The following is a 21993-nucleotide window of genomic DNA, read 5'->3' as shown; positions in this document are numbered from 1 at the left end:
ATATGTACTACTTAGGAAAAGTAAAAAACAAAGCATTATTCTAAATAAAATTTGATAAAACCTGAAACACTTAAACCAAAGGTGATGTTTTTTTTTCTTTTTAAAGGAAGACATGGTCAAAAAGCAACCTAACCATTTATCTAAAGTTATTTATGTTTAGAGTTAAGGTTGGGTCATCTTCTATATTCTTCTCCCCCCCCCCCCCCTCCCTCACAACTCTTTATAACCATCACTGATTTACAACAAGCCATACAGATCATGAAACTTTTCTGCTGACATTTCTCAGCACAAACTTTAGTGAAAGATCCTTTTTGTGCAGCAAGCTTTTAGATGAAAATAGATATAACAAGCAATATGCCAAATATGGTGTGTTGAAGATAAAACTTTAACATTTTCTTGAGAGTATATCTTTAGTAAAGGAATAATCCCTCTACTTTGCTGTTGTTAGAAACTTTGTGTTGTTTAAAAGTTTGAAAGGCACAAAGAAGACATATTACGTCCATATCTTCTCATACATTAGCTTTAGTACAAATTCTTACAGCCAATACAACTTATACAAACTTTAAATAACTAGGTACGGTCACAAATAGGGACAACATTTTTGTAAATTAAATTAATAAATATATAAACTTAACAACGATATGTATATATTTAATAAGAAAAAAAGGTTATGAAAGGTTGTAGATTTGATTCATATATGAATTGATTCGTTTGAGCAAAAGTAATTTTTACAAAAAGTAGGAATAATATGAAAAAATCTTTAGTTTAAAGAAAAAAACGTTGAAAATATTTCTGTATCTTGTTATAAATGAAGATACAAAAATGGTAATATAAAATATGTACCAAAATAAATATTAAAACTTTCAATATCACAATGCTATAAAAATTTTTATACAGAAATCAAAATTTTAACCCATAGTGATTTACCCACAATATCTCATTAGTAATTGATCTTGATAACTCATAATTCCTCAGCAACCAACACTCTACAGGGATAAAGGTATTGGTTGGTCTGTTGGTTTAAATGTCTCAAGACGCAGAGTGAAACTGTAGATAGGATAACAGTTGTATTCATAAGTAATTAGACATTTTGGGAAATTAACGTTGGCGTTTAACTGATACAATGGATTTAGAATATACTTTATTATTTTTAGAGGGAGAAAATTGAGGCCAATTTAGGTTGTTAAAATTGAACTTATTTATTGTATATAAATGGAGGGGATATGTAATCTTTATTTTTGTCCGCTGCGAGTTTCACTAAATTAGAAAACATGAAAATCTGGTGTAACATCCAAGTATTAATATATCCATTTTTAATACTGGCAATTTTTTTTTCATTTTTTAAAGTAGGGGCTCAATTGAATTAAATATAAATACTACAAGATTTAAATACAAGGGTACCTGACAGAAAATGACAAATGTGACGAAGACCAAACTGCATTACTTTTGTGTCACATTTGATTCCTGTGACGTCATAAAATGAGGAAGATGAGAGGAGAAGTGGGAAAGAAAACCCCTAAAAAAGAGATGGAGAAGATGACGTCAAAAGTGATGCAAAAGTAATGCAGTTTGGTCTTTGTCACAAATGTTAGTCTCAACCTCTTATACTTTATCCATGAAAACTGTACACAAACCAACCAAACTCCCTCCTCAACTTCATTTTATTTCTCTCCTTTTCATTCTCTACACCACCTTCCTAAATGATGTAAATTCAAAAGGTGTTCAATCAATTCCACAAAACCTATATCAATCGCAAATTGATTTTGTTACGAAACAATAACACTTCGCTTTTACACAAATACACATTGATTAAACATTTTATTGTGCTGATCATAACCTTAGCGGACATGATGTTACACAAAATTGAAACCATCATCAAATTTTGCCAGATACAAGATCAATACCTTGCCTTATTGCCAGAAATGAGGGAATAGAGCAATAGATGATGAATAAATAATCGACTTTCGATAATAGTGTATAAGAACACGCCTTAATCAGCCTGTACTTAATAAGGGAAGAAAAAAAATGTGTTTGGTATTGTCTTATCCCTTTATCCCTGCTATTAAGGTCATAGTTCTGGAAATTTTAATGGTTTTGCAGATCTTACAAGACAAATTCATTTAATGGCAGACAATTTCATATAAAATTCTGAATAAATCTTTAAAAAGTTTTTATTATGAATAAATAATTTATTTTGTTCGATTAATTGTTTTATTTTTTTCTCTCAAAAAGAGCAAATTTTTAAAGCGCTCTAACAATCATAAAAATTTGATTAATAAAAACAAATATTTGGAAAAATCTTTTACGACGTTATAAATCCCGCAATGATAAAGAAAAATAATAAGCATTAATTTTTATTTAACCCTTTACAGTCGGGCCCCTTGCCGCACCTTAATCAGTCGGGGGGGGGGGGGGCGTTCAACGCCCCCCCTTATTATCTCAGTTCCTATTAGAGCTAGAGGGCTAAATTTTTTTGTGCAAGTCCCCTGTTTGATAATGAATTCCCGACCTTTTATAAGTCTAAGTCAATTTTCGCTTCCTTCACCCTTTTATTTAACAACCTTTGTTTTTAGGTCCTTTTTTACTTAAAAATTTCAAACGGCTGTAATTTTTTTATTTTTAAAGCTAGAAGAAATTTTTTTTGCAGAAAATGTTTATTTTTGTGTAAATTTTACATTAGAAATATCAAAATCTAAATTTCAGCGGCCGCAGCTGTACTTGGCAGCTGCCAGCCGCCGCAGTCGGCGGTCGGCGGGAAAACGGCGGCGGATCTTCATGAAATTTTAATACGTTATGTAGACATGTAAGAAAAGCTTAAGTTTAAAATTTGAAGTCTCTAAGTCAAAAATTGCGGCCACAGGAGCCTTTTAAAGATTTCTGGAGACCTGGAGGATCAGGACCTGCAGGATCATACCTGGAACCTGAAAGTTACTTGAACACCTGTATTTCATATAAGGATGTACTACTAGAGGATTTTTTAGTATTTTGGTATGATAAAATGCTTTGTTTTAGTCAAAAAGATATTTTTGCTCTTTACCTGGATGACCCTGCCAGGTTTGTTGGCATCCTGTGCCCGCCAGGATGGAGATATTCAAAAAATTCCAACTCTCAGTTATGTGTCATACCCATACTTAAAAAGTCAAGCAGTTTGGGCTCTTTATCTTTCACACACAGAAAATGAGATAGAAAAAACCGGAAGGGGGGGCGTTCAACGCCCCCCCCCCCCCCCCCCCGACCGTTAAGGGTTAATAGCAATGATAATGTAAATAAAATGCAAATGCAAAAAGACTATTTTTTTATTTTAATTGGTTGGAATATAATACACTAGATACTGAAAGATCATATTAGACCAATGGCTTGTTACTTGACGCTTTGGTATATTGGACAACTGACTTTGAAGGAGTTTACTGACTATATTTAGTTGGAGTTGCTTTTGGATTGAAATGAACAGCCACGTTATCAACTCTCAGCATAAGGCAATAGCAACCGATATTACATAACAAACAACCCTATGTTCTAGGGCCTAGAAACAGACATTTTAATATCAATCAATAGAAATAAATAAATAAAAGTTTATCTGTATTTTCCCGAATATTTCTAACAAAAAAAAACTATGCTTCTAGACTTGTCTAAATCTATTGGTTGCACAAGGAATTGTGGTTATCAATCCATAAAATGTGCTGAAATGAGTCAGAATTACCGAGAAAATCTATTGCTTTGAAATGGACCACAAAATAGCCCTCTCTCCTCTCATTCTTAATTTACAATAATGTTTTGGAGATAACATTTCAGTATCTTTTTAAATAGAAAAGGTTGTAATCATAAATCTAATATCATTATGAGAAAAGCGTTTAATGTTTATATGTTGATCCTTAATTATACTGATAATGTCTAATAAATTTTTAAATTACTTAATATAAACTTTAAAGTCGTTTTGCAAGCTTTTAACATTTTTTTAAACCAAATATATGAAGGGAAAATCAGTGGGGCCAACATTTTTTTCAAAAATAAATGCACTATGGGTAAAACAAGTTTTATTACATGTTTTAATTGCAATGCCTCTAAAATTAAGTACTTTGTATTTAATTTTTTTCTTCAGTTTTTATCTAAAAATAAGTATGGTTAACTAACTTTAATTTTGAAAAAAATAAGGTTAATATTTTTTTAAAATCCGCAATTAATTTATTAGCTTTTGCAAAAGTGAAACAAATTATCAACAAATAAAGATATTTGAACCAAAAAGTATTAACGGAATGTCCAAAAGGGGGACCAAAATAACACTTCTAGAGTTTGCTTTAATAAGGTTAGAAAATATAAATATTTGTGCGATTTTTATTTATAGATATAACATTTATTTTACGTATTCTTTTGAATTTTTTTGATGACTTAGATTCAGTATTAATCGATCACAAAAAAATTATCACTGTAAACAATAGTCGTTCTTTAAAAACAATCTTACTCTAATACTTATAGAGCAGCTCCACTTTTAAAAATAAAAATTATCAAATAGCATAATAATTTAGTATTTTTGACATTTTTATTTTGAGACATTGCTAAAAATACCCTTGTTAGAAACGGGAAGGAAAAATGTGAAACTCATGACAAAGATTGCTTCACGCTTTCTTTGGTAGCATTCATATTCATAGCTATGGCTTAATGGCGTGTACAAGGGGGGGGGGGGGGGGGTTCGGAGTGGTGGTAGAATATTTTTATTCAGACGTTCCTATATTGGAGCTGCTTAGAACTGTATTAGCTCTTATGGGTGAGCGAGCGCAATCCCTTTAACTATTTGTAATTATAAAAGGCTAGTCTTATCTTTATGATATCCTACAAGATTCTTTGAGTTTGATAAAAAAGTGTTTATTTTAAATTAATCTAAACTCCTTTCAACGACATTATCTTCAAATAGAGAGGACATAACTCAATATATCAGCATTATTTATCTATCATTCATTGTCTTTATTCTCTATCATTAAATACCCCATATGATTAGATTTAACACGCTTGCCTTGTAAGTATTTTGACGATGTATTAATTTCCTATGCGCCTCTCGCCCACCCCTAGTAAGCTTACTAAGCACGCCCGTGTGCCTAGGTCCGACACATTCATGCAGATACACATTTATGATATCTAAAAATATTTTAATAATAATAGGATTGCATTTCTATGAGTAGGTATGTCCGTCAGTCCGTCTGTCTCAAACAATAACTTTTGACTGTATTTGTCGATTTTGGAATAGGATTAAGGGCATATCATTATTTTTCATTTTGTGTATAGACTATTTCAAAGCACATCCTCTCTAGAATAGGGCAAAACGGTATTTTATAGCAATGTCTAGATCTAATTTTATATCAAAAATACGTTTTGTTGCGCTCATAAACAAGTCAACTTTCTTGTTTTAAATGTTAATACATTAAACTGACATTTATACTTTTAATCCCTATTTATTAGTAGCGAAGCTGCTCTATAGTGTCTGTGTCTTTCGTACTTTTGTCTGTTTGTAATGTTATAGCTGGTTTCTCACTTCCTTAATCATCTATATAAAACTTTATGGTCGTTGTGATGTCATTCTAGTTTTGTCTATTTTTAATAATGAATGAAAATTTTACAAAAATAAATGAAAACGTATTTATAATTCCAATTAATAATGACTATTTTCCTATAAATAAATTCTAAAAATAAATAAACAAACAGTAATTGTAATTACGCCTTACACATTACAATTCTTTTTAACATTTAAGGAGTTTAGATTGCAAAAATGTAGGGAGGGGGTTCCCATTCACCCTGTTAAAAACCAAAAAAAATGAAAGTTGTTGAAAGAAGAATAGCATATGTCTAATATCCAATTCCTTTAGTCTTGATATAATATATATATTTTGGCTGAAAATAAATTGGAATGTGACATATGCAAGATTTCATATTCAATATGGAATTTTTATTCAATATCGGATTTTTCTCTCTTTCAATCTCCACACTATTTTTCTCTCACATTCTATTTCTCCCTCCCCCCCCCCTCCCCGGCTTTGGGCAATGTCCATTCAAGCTCCAAGAGGACCCAGCAAACCCCATCCTGCTTATTTTAGCTAGGAAGGATTGGGACAATAACGTTTTCCTATTCGTTGGCTTAACAACTTTGGGGACTTTAGTGAATTTTGATTGGTTTATTCATTAAGTTGAGTGTTAAACCACTTTTTTTAAATTTTGTGTATCATCATTGGAGAGGTACATCAATATATTGGCGATTATCTTATCCCTTTAGATCCCTGCATTTTAGTTGTCTATGTGTTGTAGAGGCCTAGGGTTATATAAATGCTAGGGTTGGGCCGGATACTTTTTTAGCCGGATACCGGATATCCGACTGATTTATAATGCCGGATATCTGGTTCCGGCTGGATATATGGCCAACGTTCGATATCCGGCAAATTACCGGATATCCGGCCGGATAACCGGATATCCGGCGTAAAAAATCAGCCGGATATCATGTAACAGGATAGTTTTAATATCCGGTATCCGGCCGGATAACCGGCTAGACCGGATATCCGGCCCAACCCTAGTAAATGGCTAAGTTGAAAAAAGGGTAGCCCCGCAGGGTTAAAATCTCCCGCAAAGGGTAAGGATAAAGTAAACTTAGTTTTGGGTATTGATAGATGAAGCTTCTTCACAAAAACAAGCCAAGGGGGTATGTGATCCAATAACAATTTTTAGGGTTTATACTCTCTCCCCCCTCATTCATTTTGTGAATGTTAAGGGTACGTGTAGAGGAATGGTATTGGGTAAGGTCAACTATATTCAATTTAGAAGTAGAAAGGGGGGCGCGAAGTGAAGGTGTGAGGTTGAATTGGAAGGTCACTTTATTTCAAGTAATAAGCTTCTTCATGGAAAAAGTTGTAGATTTAGATTATGAAAAATCTGTTTTAACAAAGATGTTCATATCAATTGAATAAGCAACAACAGAATAAAATTTTTGTAAAATAAGTAATATTATCGTTAGTTAATTAGCACAGCTCTTGCAAGTGTATTTATGTGGTGTGTGCCTGAGATATTGGGCAATATTAGGGATTATTCTCAATTCAATGTAGGATCTTTTCAGAAATACAAAATTCACAAAATAAAAACATCTAAAGTAAAGAATGGTGTAAGATTGTTACAGTACATATATTCTTTTTAAATTATCTAATTATCTCTTAAACCCTGAATATACTTACAAAATAGAATTTACATTTTTTTTGTGAAAAAAATTGCCTCAATTTTGTTTAACTTTATCAAATAAATGCATACTTCAAAACATCGAAAATGAATAAATAAATCTGAGACTTTTATAATAATGCAGCTAACTTATTTAAAAGATTATAGACATACCCATACCATAGTCTACTAAATATTCATGATATTTACATCGGCATTGTAGAAAATAGTAAATCATATTATAACATTAATTGTTAGATTTCTAGTAAAGATTGCAATACATTATTTATAAAAACTTAATGCATTATAAAAAAAAAACTTAAATTGGAAAGTCAATAATTTTTTCCAAAATCCGAGAAAGAAATATGTTTGAAGAAAAATATAAAAAATTTTATGGTTTTACATATAAAATTGAATCTTGAAACAGAGCATAATTCTTGACCTTTGTCTGAAAGTCCTAATTGGATAAACCACTTACCTCTAATTCTAGCACAATATAGCAGGCTGTTTACTAGGGAAAGACTTACTAATACAAGAAAATGAATACAATTTTGAATTTTTTTGGTTTTTAATAATCCATATCCCTACAAAAATTCTCCCCTTCACCTGATCATTTAAAACTGACAATTCCAAATATAATATATTTGCCAGGGACAAGGGGTATAGTGTTATTAAGTTAATATACTTTACCTAACAATAATAGATAAACAATTTTTACCTACATTAAAGTTTGTTGTCACAGATATCAAGAATAAGAAAAGATGAAAGTAAAATGATTCATAGTCACAATTTATGGAACTAAGATAGTTTTTCTTGCCTTAATATTAAAATAAGTGAATGATAAAAAAGGATGTCGCCAAATTAGTATGCTGCAGGTACCATGTCCCTGTTTCTGACTATCTGCCGCCTGGAAGTTGATTGATCCAGGTTTTTATGTAGTTTTGCTGAAGTGATGAGATTTATCATAATTATACAAGTGCAGCAAGCAACGTCACATCTATCAGAGCATATGCTTCCAAAATCCTAAGGTTTGTTGATGGGCCACATTTCAACCCCTAGTGGCATATTTAGAAAATACATGTTTATGTATAGATATTTTTTCCAACTACCTGGATCCAGTGTTGGGACCTGTTTGCTCGTATGCTCGCAAATTGCTTTGTGGTCTTTTGTAACGACTTGTTTGTGATAATATTTCCAACGCCATGGCTGATTTTCTAAGACCCACTTTAAAGTCGGCACAGGGTCCAAGACATACAGTCATTTCACCCCTTCTCCCTCTATTGTTTCACTCTTATAATAGTGACAAAGAAACTAAAATGACTTTGACCAATTTGCTTCTTAAAGTAACACATTTTACTTACTGCTAGTATGCGAGATGTATAACAGAACAATTCATAGAAGTGCCGCATGACTATATAAAAAAATGCAATTTACTACCATACACATTTATGACTTCCATAAAAAGGTTTCGCAATCAAACGTTTGGTAGTTTTGTAATTATAGAGTAGGACCTAGAGTTAGTAATTCGCACTCTGAGGTATAAATCTATAAAAAGCTCCACTGTAAAGGAGAACCTTATCGGTTCAGCGGTTAGAAAGATTTTTCACAACAGATAGACATTTGCACGTCCTGAGAAAAACGATAATAAAAAATCTCTGAAGAGAGCTTTTACGGGTCCAATTCCAAAAGAAAGGATTTTTTGCATATGCTACGCGATGCACTTTTCAAACTAGGCAGGGCATTTGCACAGGTGTCCAGGGGAGAGACAAGGGGGGGGTGGGGAGCATTGCAGACTTTTACCAGACAGACAGACATACATAGAACCAGACAGACAGACAAACACGGCAAATCATGTAAAAAAAGGCACAAAACGAGACAAGACAAATTAAATGTACATTGAGAAAATATAAAAGTAAGATAATAAAAAGACAAATGGTTACTGAAGCATGATTTGTCATTGAAATAGAAGTAGCTTACATACAATTTTACTAGGGCAAATTCGTGTAAATTGGTGAATTTTTATATAAAAAAATGGATATTTGAAAGAAGATGAGCTACCTAATTAAAATACCTACAAAAATATTTAATTGTTCGTTTCGTCTACTTTCATTAACAATTTTTCGAATTGGAAAAAATTGTTTCTGTACAATGTACAAATTGCTAGGCACCGAGCCTATAAAATTAACTAAAACAACCCAAAGGAAGTTACGTAGCTTCTCTAAAAATTTTAACAACTTCGAACTAGTATTTTCAAAAATATTAAGCTTCTGACAAACACAGAATAGTCATATCTTTTTTAGCTAACATTTAGACAATGTAATTGATACACTTTTCTTTGACAAAAATAAAACAACTAAATTTCAGCTCTTTTTAATTAGTTGCCAAAAACAAAATAGGTAATTCATATGTTTTAAATTATGAAGTACAATCAATATTTGGATAATCTTAATCTTATTAATTATGCATTTGGTAGTTTTTCCATAACTTTTGGCCCTTGAGTTTTTAAAAGTTCAAAGATAATATAAGAAGATAACAAGAACGTTTACGCCCAAGTACTTCTTGGAAATTTACACTGCAACCTTTTAATGAAGACACATTGTGACATATTTTTTATTTGAAATCAGTATCTTAAAATCTCTTTTTAATTGCACTATCCCTCCGATGCAATATAGGTAAATTCTTTATAATCTAAAAACTTGAAGCTCTTTAGAGTGCCTATAAAAATGACATACAATACAAATTATCAATGATGAGACATATGTATGAATTGCTTATAATGCTAATTTATGTACAGAGTAGCTTAGCTTTAAAAAAAAAATTGCTAATTATATGCAGACGAATTTTCCTTGTGTTGCAACATATTTCCACCAGGGGTACAGAGATATGAAAGTGACAATAAATTATACTTCCCATAAAATTATATGTAAAATAGTGTCTTTAATATGCCGGGAAGATTGGAGTGTATATAAATTTACCAGCAATTGTCTTATCCCTTTATCTCTGCAGTCCTCCATTCTTAGTAAATGAAAAGAGTTGAAAAAATCACATGTACGTGGGTGCACTTCAGTTAAATTAGAATCAGCAAAAAATGTGCCACAACATATGCATTAAAAAATTTGATATTATGTAAAAATTATATTTGATTTATATAAATCAGTATAACAAATTCATTTATTTCATTAGTAGCTAAATAAATGTATATCGCAGACAACTACCTGGCCCATGTGGTGGAGACCTTTTTCGGCTGACAGCAAATTGATTTCTGCTCTTTTGTTGGGACTTAGCTATTAAGATAGATTTTTTGTTGGCCAACAAACCATCTGATCTATAATTTACATTGTCCAAAAGTTTATTCATTTAACTATAGTAATTCAATTAATTCCTATTTCAGTTCCTTGCTACTTACGTTTGGTGCGAACAATGGCTGATAAAACTATCCCTTCTGAAGATTACAATTAGTGGTTGAAACGTTTGGATACTTAACTTGATGAGCCAACAAACTAAATTCAATAAAGCTCTAGCTAACGGATAAGAATACGTTATATTAAAACATTGGAGACTAGTGTAATAAAAAGCCCAATGTCCCCTCTCCCTGGTTAAGAACCATTAAAAAGCTTCTCTACAAACAAAACTAAGACAGATAAACGCACAAGTTGGGCACAAGTTGGGCAACATTATAAACAAGAATAAAGAAAAGTGATTTTTCAAATCATCTACACACAAAAAGACATCACATAAAAACTTGTAGAATATCATGGCTATAATCATCTTTGCCCAATTAAACCCAAGTCCAAAATTCCTGTTGATTCCTGAGTTGAAAACGATGACGTCATGCATTTAAACTAGGATGGGCGAACTTTAACAATTAACTAATTTGATAATTATCAACACATTGAAATTTAAGCTTCATAATTATTATTAAAGGACAATTGCCTAATTAACTAATTAACTTTCCCTTAATTATTGTTATTTCTATATTGCTACGTTGTTTATTGTCAATATTATGACAATGTTTGAACTGATGGGTTGAATTTGATCCGCCTATCCTCAAGGGGTCAGCAACTCTTTATAGAAAAAAAACAAAATGTACTAAATTTTCAATTTTTTCCTTCTAAAAACTTAAACTACATAAATGTTTCCAGACAGACAGACGACGCGAAAAATATGAAAAATTAATTTGAACATCAGAAATAGGTAATTACTAAGTCTATTTGAGCTGAGATACTATGTAATTATAATTTCAAATTTTGGATTTATTAGGAAATAATATGGATGTCACCAGGCTTCAAGGATTAGTCAATGGGAGAAAAAAAATAATTTTCCTCCAATATTCCCCTTAAAAACAAAAAATAATAATTTTACGTTTTGAAGAATCATAGGCTTTACTGTCAATGCTCCGCAATTTATTACAGTTGTTTGGTTCAAACCTTAATTAAAGACGTTAAAAATCATTTCTATCTACTCAATGTCAAACGTGTGAAAAATTCTTGGCCATATGACCGGCGAACCGAATTAGCATGCATAAACAAAGGCTGTGCAATTAAAGGTTCAACTTCTTTTGCTGATATAAACAATATGGCATATTAAGACCTGTATATTAAAAGTCACACGTCCATATACATGTATTATTTCATTACGAGGAAGATTATTTCCCATTTACCATTCCTTACATCCCTGTGTGTCACAAATTAAAGAAATTAGTTCATGTTTTCATGGAAAAGGTGAATGGCATTTTCTTTTAAACAGTACAAATATAATTTCAATAGCTTAAACAGGGATTAGTATTCATATTTTAATTGTTTAATTAGTTTGAGTTTCAAGGATACAGGATTAGGGAAAGGACAAAACTCCCCACAAACTCTTCAATTTTATCATGGGACAATTAAATTTTATTTATTTAGCTCAAAAAGGCAAGTGTCTTGGGTATTTTCCCTTAAAAAGACTTAGGAACTAGGGTTTGATGATATTGAAATTGCAAGGAACAAATCTAGTAATAGGTACAGGGAAGGTTTTTAACTATTTTTTTTTTTTTGGGGGGGGGGCTGGGGTTATTATCTCTACCCTCCTATTAAAATTACCCCCACTCAAAAAAATATTTTTTTTCTTTTTCTGTTTAAATCTAAAAATGAAAATCGACTTCTCCCTCCCTAACTTCTCCCCCCCCCCCCCTCACCATAATTTGTTCCACTGGCAAGAAATTTTGTTTTTTTGATAACCCGTTCTACCCCATCCCTTATCCTCCTTCCCCACTTTTACTTTCATTACAAAATTCTTCCATCCAATCTTAACAACGCTACTCAATAATATAGCTCACCAAATTTACACATAAGCTGACGTTAAAATCGGAAATACATATCATTCATTATGAAAATAATATATCCAAGTGCGTCTGTCGATAAAAAGAGAAAGACGCAATCACTCATTTAGCTCTTTATTTTTAATTTTTTGAGTTTAAAACTATTGTACTCAGCTAATCCTTGGCCGACTTAGGCTTTTAATTATATCCTGGCCGAGACAAATTTAGATCCGTTGACTAATCAAAAATCGGTTCAGTTAGAGGGATACCCAACGTCTCATTTTATTGCTTCCTAAGTCTTAAAACTACGTTGTAATAATATGTAACCCCCTAAATTAAGTTTAAATAAATGTGTACTATATATATTTAAATCACGCCCCTACCGCGTTAGTTAGTTTGGCACTCCTTTGTCAACAACCCTAGAGTCTTCTATGGTCGTAGTCGCTAGTTTTATATTATCTAAATAGATTACAAGTCAATCAACATTAACTTGGAGAGATTAAATATTTCTTATTAGATTTGTTAAAATGAAATATTAAAGACAATTTTAGGTATCCAATGTTTAGCATTTGTTAAAATGCAAGGACAAATATGTCCCTAAGAGTTTGTAATTAATGCAATGGCTAACAGTATATTTCATGCAATTTTAGTAGGTATCATCTACAAATTTTAAATTTGTCACTTTCGTCATAAGCTCTGCAATAATTCAAAATAGTTTTAAAGTAGCTGCACTATCCTAATTGCTACCAATTTAAATCATTGTCATTGTCTTATATATTAAAACCATTATTCTTTAAGTAACAAGACTTTTTTACCCTTAACAATATGTCTGTAATTCATCTGGCCTAAAGATTAAGAACACCCCCCCCCCCTACCTAAATTCTCCCCCAACCAATAATAAAGATGGTCTGACCCCACCAATAAATTCTTCTATATATGGCCTTGGGTAAAAGATTAAAGGTGTGCGTGTAAACCAGCAAATCATAAATCCTGTAATTTAGCAAGGATAATCCAATAAAATAAATTCCTTTTTGAAGCATATATGTCTTTTAAGTTCTTTTAAATAGCTTGAACTATCTATTAACAATTTCCAAGTAAGCCTATATCTAGAAGGTTCTATGCTGTGACTCCTTTCTTAACATTTTGTATGGTTAAAATGTTTTGCTAGATTACCTAAACACCAGATAAAGATGTTATTATGGCCATATTTAAGAAAAGACCAAATTTGAACACCTTCCTCTAGCAGTTAAGACTATGAAACCAAATTGAAATTTGTATACAAGAATTGACTAAATGTATTAGTTGTTTTCGCGAAATTAACTATAAATAGACATAATAATACCATAATGGACTTCAACTATAAGTGTATTTCAATTTTTGTTTATTAAAACAAGCATTTTTTTGATGATTAGGTTGATGCTGTCTAAAATGGTGCAAAAAATGGGGACAAATTTCAAACTGATTTGACGGGGCTGTTTATTTACGTCACAAGTGAGGGGAAAGAAAAGGGAAGGAGGAAAGAAACCCCCTAGAAAAGAGATGGGGGTATGACGTCACACGCCAAAACAATTTGAAATGTGTCCCCATTTTTTGCACCATTTTAGACAGCATCGATTAGGTTAGATTAAGTCTGAGTTAGATAGATACTCATACAGAAAAGCTTGAGCTCCCAATGAGAAAGAATCTTAATAAATAAAGAGGGCACGGGAGTTTGAGGTTCAGTGTAGGATCGAGAAATTAAACCAAATATAGTTTTACATCTTAAAATTTAGTTTCGCTTGCGCAACTGTTTCTTTATGTATTGGTGTCTGACACTCATTTACATTATTTAACACTTTTTTGTTCAGTTTTTTTCCCCCAACTCTTTTTATTGTTATCCTGTCTGATTACCCTTTTTTATAGCAGCGCAACTTCTCTACAAACAGGATGAGTTTGTAAGTCACTATAGAAAAAATTTGCAATTTTTTTAAAGGACCTGGAAATTAATTGGATTAAAAATTTAAAGACTTTAATTAAATCTTGATTGGGTTACATGCAAACTAGTATAGCAGTGTCTAAACTTTTCAACCAATACTCTTAATTTACATAAATTACTAGCATCATCTCACTTTCAAAAATAGGTGTTGTTAGTTTGTTATTGCTGCACTGATTAAGACCATATTTGTCCTTGTTAAAACAGCTTCCTATAATTTCATCTTATCTTACCTTTTTAATTTTATTAAAAATTTAAATTTATTAGTTTATCCTCAATTCAAATCAAGAACAATTCATTTATAAGAAGTGCAGCAATAACATAATTTTTTTTATCAAAAGAATAATTTTCTACTGGTTGTCTATATTTTAAATGTATAACATAAATATTTATTAAGAAACTTGGTAGAGAATGCTACCTACGATATTCAGGTAATTTTTTAAAAGTAAGTAAAACGGTCATAGAGTAGCTTCACTACCAAAAAATTAGTTATTCCCATAAAATAATTTTATTAATATTAAATAATTTATTTATTTTTGACAACATAAAAATATACAAGACATTAAGCAAATAAAAAAGGTAAATAAAAGAAACTTCCTAACGTTTATCATTAAATATAAATAAGAAAAAATAAAAAAAACAAGAAAGTAGAGGGAGGACATTAGGCTCTTTCTTTTCCCCAATAATGATAAGAATGAATATATTATGACTTTGATCTTACACCTGATTTTCATGCACTGTAATAAAGTGAAACTTGTAGCTGGCTAAAATAACGATCCACCTCCCCTCTCCGTCCTGGCCTTCCAATGAATGAAAGATCTGAACAATAAGTGATGTACATGAAAGTAACTTAAACGATAAGGTACAAAATGCAGAGTTTTACATTTAAAACATGGGACTAGATTAATTTTCTTCCATTGTCCTATCCCTAAGTGCATGAATAAAGGCATATAGAGCAGTACTGTTTGTATTTTGTTGTAGATTATCTATAACTTTTTATCCAAATAAAGTTTTAAATATTTCAGCCAATAATCAAACAAAAACGGTTCATAATTCTTTTAAAAGTTTACTTAGTAATCAGATGTGTATTATTATAGAGAATTTGTTAAATTTAAATAATTTTCAAATTAGATTATGCTTTTAATATCCTTTACGTTTAGCTCCGCTTCCACGGAAGCGTAGCATTCTTGATTTTTTTTCTATAATGCTGCATGTCTACATATAGCCACCACAAGTATAAGCAAACAAATATTTAGACGTCTAAAACTTTTTTTTCCAGAACTATTGCTTTTTATGTTCATACATTCTCGTTGAATAAAAAAGTTATAAATATGGCTGAATGTTTTTTTGAATGCTATTGTAAAATGATGTTATGTGAAAGAAACAAGGATGTTCATGTTCAAGCCTTTTTATAAGAAATATATAAAAGCATTGAGGGGGGTAATATAATTTAATTATGAAGGGGATAAAATTAGAGGTTTAGAAGTTTGAGGGTGGTAAATACCCCTTCTTTGCGTTTTTAAATGAACGTGGCTGCTGTATAGATGAGACTATGGTGTGTAGCTGGTGTGTACGGACGGAAGGACAAGCGTCATCATATATATATATACATTAACCCTTAACGGTGGGGGGGGGGGGGCGTTGAACGCCCCCCCCATCCGGTTTTTTCTATCTCATTTTCTGTGTGTGAAAGATAAAGAGCCCAAACTGCTTGACTTTTTAAGTATGGGTATGACACATAACTGACAGTTGGAATTTTTTTAATATCTCCATCCTGGCGGGCACAGGATGCCAGCAAACCTGGCAGGGTCATCCAGGTAAAGAGCAAAAATATTTTTTTTTCTAAAACAAAGCTTTTTATCATACCAAAATACTAAGAAATCCTCTAGTAGTACATCCTTATATGAAATACAGGTGTTCAAGTCACTTTCAGGTTCCAGGTATGATCCTGCAGGTCCTGATCCTCCAGGTCTCCAGAAATCTTTAAAAGGCTCCTGTGGCCGCAATTTTTGACTTAGAGACTTCAAATTTCAAACTTAAGCTTTTCCTACATGTCTACATAACGTATTAAAATTTCATGAAGATCCGCCGCCGTTTTCCCGCCGACCGCCGACTGCGGCGGCTGGCAGCTGCCAAGTACAGCTGCGGCCGCTGAAATTTATATTTTGATATTTCTAATGTAAAATTTACATAAAGATAAACATTTTCTGGAAAAAAATTTTTCTTCTAGCTTCAAAAATAAGAAAATTACAGCTGTTTGAAATTTTTAAGTAAAAAAGGACCTAAAAACAAAGGTTGTTAAATAAAAGGGTGAAGGAAGCGAAAATTGACTTAGACTTATAAAAGGTCGGAAATTCATTATCAAACAGGGGACTTGCACAAAAAAAATTAGCCCTCTAGCTCTAATAGGAACTGAGATAATAAGGGGGGGCGTTGAACGCCCCCCCCCCCCCCCCGACTGATTAAGGTGCGGCAATGGGCCCGACTGTAAAGGGTTAATGAAATGCATGATTTTTTTTCTCAAGCATGATGAGATCTACTTTTCCATACATTGACCCCGTTATGCATAGTTATATATTTGTGTACATAAAAGGATATACAAAATGTTTTTAGAAGCTGGTCTACTCTAAAACTATAGAGTCAATATGTAAGGCGCATATCTAATTCTTAATTATAGGGATTTTATGATAGTCACTAGCGGCTGTGCCCCTAGCATCTAGGAGCACTGTATTCAAAGGAAAATAGCCTAAAACCATCCAAAGACTTAAGATCTAAAAAATAAATAGCATAAAACTATAGGACCTATGTTAAGCTTCCACAGAATTCAGAACTCAATATTGATTCATTAGATATCGAAATCTTACTACTTTATACAATTGGATATCATTCTATCATGAGCTTAAATTACAATTTGAAAATTGTTTTTGTTGGTTCTCGAAAAAACGTCTAAATTCTACAATTATTACTGTTCTTTTTGTTTTATCCGTGACTTTGCCCCTAGAGATGGTTAAAGTTCCCTAATTTGTTGAATGGGGGGGGGGGGGGTAACTTTGGGGAATGTTGCACATCTATCCTAAAATCTTTTTAGGGTTAGGGTGTAATTTTTGTTTTAGGGCGATTTCTCTTGGGAGGGTGGTGGTACCCTCCCCCAAAATAGTTATAAACCTTCCCAGGGCCAATAAGAAGCCACATAGTAAAGGAGAACCATATTGGTTCAGCGGTTAGCGAGAAACTTACATTCAGATACATAAACATATATACAATTACTTTATTATAAGGTTTTCAAAAGAAATATTTTTTAGAGCCTTACAGCCTGAATTTGACTCCAAGTATAACTTACATGCATTAATTTATATTATGTTATAATTAACGGTCACAGATAAGGAATCTCGACCACAAAGATTTTTTTATCCAATCTTGACAAGTGAGGTATTTTTGGAAAGAAGAATATACATAGAAAACGCCTATGTAATTTAGAAAATCCGCAGAAATCATATTTGCAAGTTATTTGCAAAAATCTGCAATGTTAATTTGCAAAATTAATTTCATGCCCTAAATGACTGATTTAGAAAAAAATCTTTTTATGAAATGTGTTTATCTATAAGTTTAGAACATAATTAAGGCAAAAAAATTTCTTTAGTGTTACTTTTTTCACCCTATATATGAAAAAAGCAGTTTCTCACAATTTATGATAAAAAAAGGTATAGGAACAAAAAATATTTTTTTTTCTTGATGTAAACACAATAATTGGCATAAAATCTATCATCCTAAATGTAAAAATCAGATATAGACTCCTTTTTAGAGCAAATATAGTGCAAAAAGTAATCAAGACATTTTTGTAAAGTATGAAAATCTAAAGAAAATAGTTCTTTTTGATTTTGATATACATATCAGATAAATGTATATAAAATTAGTGATCAAAAACTATAAAACAAGTTATAACTTTTTTCAACCATATCATTGATTAAAATACATTTTTAGGTTTACTCATTACCAAAGTTGCACATAAAAACTCTTTTTATTAAGTTATTAAACAAAATAAATTCAAATCAACAATTAGGCGTTTTTTATAATGCAGTAGACCATTTTGTAGTTTTTTTTTTGGCATTTATTTTGTTTAATTACTACATAAAAAGAGTTTTTATGCACTGCTTCAGTAATTCTTAAACCTAAAAGTGCAATTTAATCAATGACAGTGTTGAAAAAACTTATAACATGTTTTATAGTTTTTGATCACTAATTTTATATATATTTACCTGATATGTATATCAAAAGCAAAAAGAACTATTTTCTTTAGATTTTCATACTTTGCAAAAATGTCTTGGTTACTTTTTGCACTATATTGACTCTAAAAAGGATTCTATATCTGATTTTTACATTTAGGATGATATATTTTATGCTAATTATTGTGTTTACATCAAGAAAAAACATATTTTTTGTTCCTATGCCTTTTTTTATCATAAAATGTGAGAAACTACTTTTTTCATATATAAGGTGAAAAAAGTAACACTAAAGAAATTTTTTTTGCCTTAATTATGTTCTAAACTTATAGATAAACACATTTCATAAAAAGATTTTTTCTAAATCAGTTATTTAGGGCATGAAATTAATTTTGCAAATTAACATTGCAGATTTTTGCAAATAACTTGCAAATACGGTTTCTACGGATTTTCTAATTTACATAGGCGTTTTCTATGTATATTCCTCTTTCCAAAAATACCTCACTTGTCAAGATTGGATAAAAATTTCTTTGTGGTCGAAATTCCATAACTGTGCGGTAAGGCATCTAGTTCATTTTAATGTTCTGTTCAAATAAAAAAAATAATTGCCGCACTACTTATTGACAAAATTGTCCATGTTAATATCTAGAATTAGCCTCTTTAATAATTATAAACGATGATAAAATGATCCACATTTAGAAATTGTTTTACTGTTGGGAAGCTGAAAAATATAACTTTTCTTAACATTATAAATGGAAAATGAAGAAAATCTGTCAGCAATAAAAAGACAATCCGTATAATAAAGTAACAGGATGTCTCTTTGTCTGTGTGTATCGAAGGATCTCGCTAACCGCTGAACCGATCGGGCTCTCCTTAACAGGATAGCTTCTTATAGGTCCCGGGAAGGTTTATAACTATTTTGGGGGAGGGTACTACCACCCTCCCAGGAGAATCGCTTCTAGACAAAAATTAAACCCCCACCGGTCCACCCTTAAAAAACACAGAAAATAATTGAATGAAATAAGGATAACAATATCCCTTAAAACGAAGCATTTAATGTGCCACTAGAGGCCTCTAGCTGCTAGTTTTAAAAAAACTATTAATGTTTTTAGTTGTACTTTAATATCTTGCTATTGTTTTTTTCCCTACCTATAATCTAAGAAAAGCAAAGAGGTGATTCTTGATAATTTTCTGTAAGTTGTACCAAATCAGCTCTGACTTTGTTGGCCAATCAGACAGACGCACAATCAAAGACGGCAAAATAGCTACGGCACTACTAAAGACTTTTTGGATCTACTGCAGTTCACGGTAAAATATTGCTGGTAACGAATATTGCCATAAATCTACGAATTTTAAAGCCTGCTAGCTGCCAAACAGCTGAACGTACATATAATGCCCGCACACTGTTTTGAACAGCATAAGAAGGCCTACAAATAATCTGGAATAGCCACAAATCAATAATGCATAATTATCACGCAGTGCAGAGAAATGCGCGAAAAAGGCCTATTTTACGCGTTTTTTCTTCAGTGAAGCTTGCCCTGTGCATCATTGGATCTTGGCTATTCCAGATTATTTGCAGGCCTTCTTATACCGCTTAAAATGGTGTGCGGGTATAATCTGTACGTTCAGCCGTTTGGCAGCTAGCAGCCTTTAAAATTCATAGATTTTTGGCAATATTCGTTACCAGCAATATTTTACCGTGAACTGCAGTAGATCCGACTTTTTTGTTTGGAAAGAGATTTATTTCAGCTGCCCAACTTTATTACATAAAGGTGTGATGACATTTAAAAGAAGATATTAAGCACACGACTTATTCTTAGTCTATACAATTTCAGCCATTATCCAAAGCATAGCTTTTTCATAGGTTATGGCTATCAATGTAAAGGTAAAAGCACAATACAATTTAAATTTTAAGGGGGACGCGCCTTTTTATACAAACCCCTCCCCGTAAGCCAATGGTTAAAGGTAACCTAAGTTTATAACGTACTTTACGTTTTATTGTCTGTTTTTAAAAACTATGAAACAAAAGTTGATAAAATAAAATAATATATATTATATAAGTTTCACTTTTAACAGTTATAAATCTATCTCATCCAAAACATTTATAAATCAGTAACTACTGCTGCTTCATAACGAAATATATTTAAAAGAAAAAATCTTCATTATCAATCGCATCTCTTAGTGAAGTGATTCAAGCAAATTTAGCTTGATCAGTTTAGTTTATATAAGTTTCAATTTTGATGATCATCCTGTATGATAAAAAAATTTAAATTAAAGTAATATGATATGTGTCTGTCCGATATGGTTCTATTTTACAGTGAAGCTTCTCATAGCTCTAGGACAATTGTATAACTATTTTGCTGTAGAGACGTGGTGACTTTTCAAAGAATATAGTTTTGCGTTTTCTTTTTAAAATTAAAATTTAAAGGTCGTCCTCTCCCCTTAGGCGCTAGTATAAATATAAAATCAAATCATATGCATAGCTTCATCATTTCATCTTTATTTTCTATGTATTCTTTTATTCTTGTTGTATTTATATCTTTTCAAATCCCATTTACACCTCTGCTATACCTCTATGTATGTATTCAATTCAAAATATTTTTTTTGAACACATGGGGTCGGTCTGTACGTCTGTCCGTAACTGACAGCTCTAGTACTAAAATCGACCTAATGATTTAAAACTTTGCATGATGATTCCTGTAACATAAAGGAACAATCTAAAAAGTTTTGCAACTAATTAATAATTTTTTTTTATCCATATTAAACATTATTGTTAAATTTTCTGAATTCATTTTTTGAAATGCAAGGTGCACAGGGTTTTGCCAGTGCAGTGGGGTGTTGGAAGATCTCATGACCTCTGTTTGAAATATTGATTCCTAGGCACAATGTTATAAGTGAATCACATCTGTAATAAAGTGATCTACTCCTTATTATTAATATTGTATTTAAAATTTTGCCTTTGCAAGCTTATAAAGAAAATAGGATATGAAAGGTTGTAAAATATCTAGTCTGCACTTTTCCCCCAAGATTTTTTGACACCATTACAAAAAGATTTTATTTTAATACATGGATTTGTACTATATTTTAATTCAAAAAGTTCTGCTTAACTTGTGATTGCTGCGCTAAATATGAATATAGTTTCTTGTTAATCCAAATTACAAAAAATGTAATTTTTAACTTGTTATTACTGCGCTTCTTATCGACAAAACTTTCCTTGTTCTCGATTATGAAATATGTAATTTGTTGAAAAATTTGCAGATTCTCAATTTTCTGCTTCGGCTTATAAAGACCAGGGTATAAAGGGATCGAACATTGTATAA

The sequence above is a fragment of the Acartia tonsa genome, chromosome 1, assembly GCF_053477335.1.
Source record: "Acartia tonsa isolate MP-2025a chromosome 1, ASM5347733v1, whole genome shotgun sequence".
NCBI classification, from domain to species: domain Eukaryota; kingdom Metazoa; phylum Arthropoda; class Copepoda; order Calanoida; family Acartiidae; genus Acartia; species Acartia tonsa.
The sequence above is the reverse complement of the archived record's forward strand: the minus strand, read 5'-3'. Positions refer to the sequence as shown.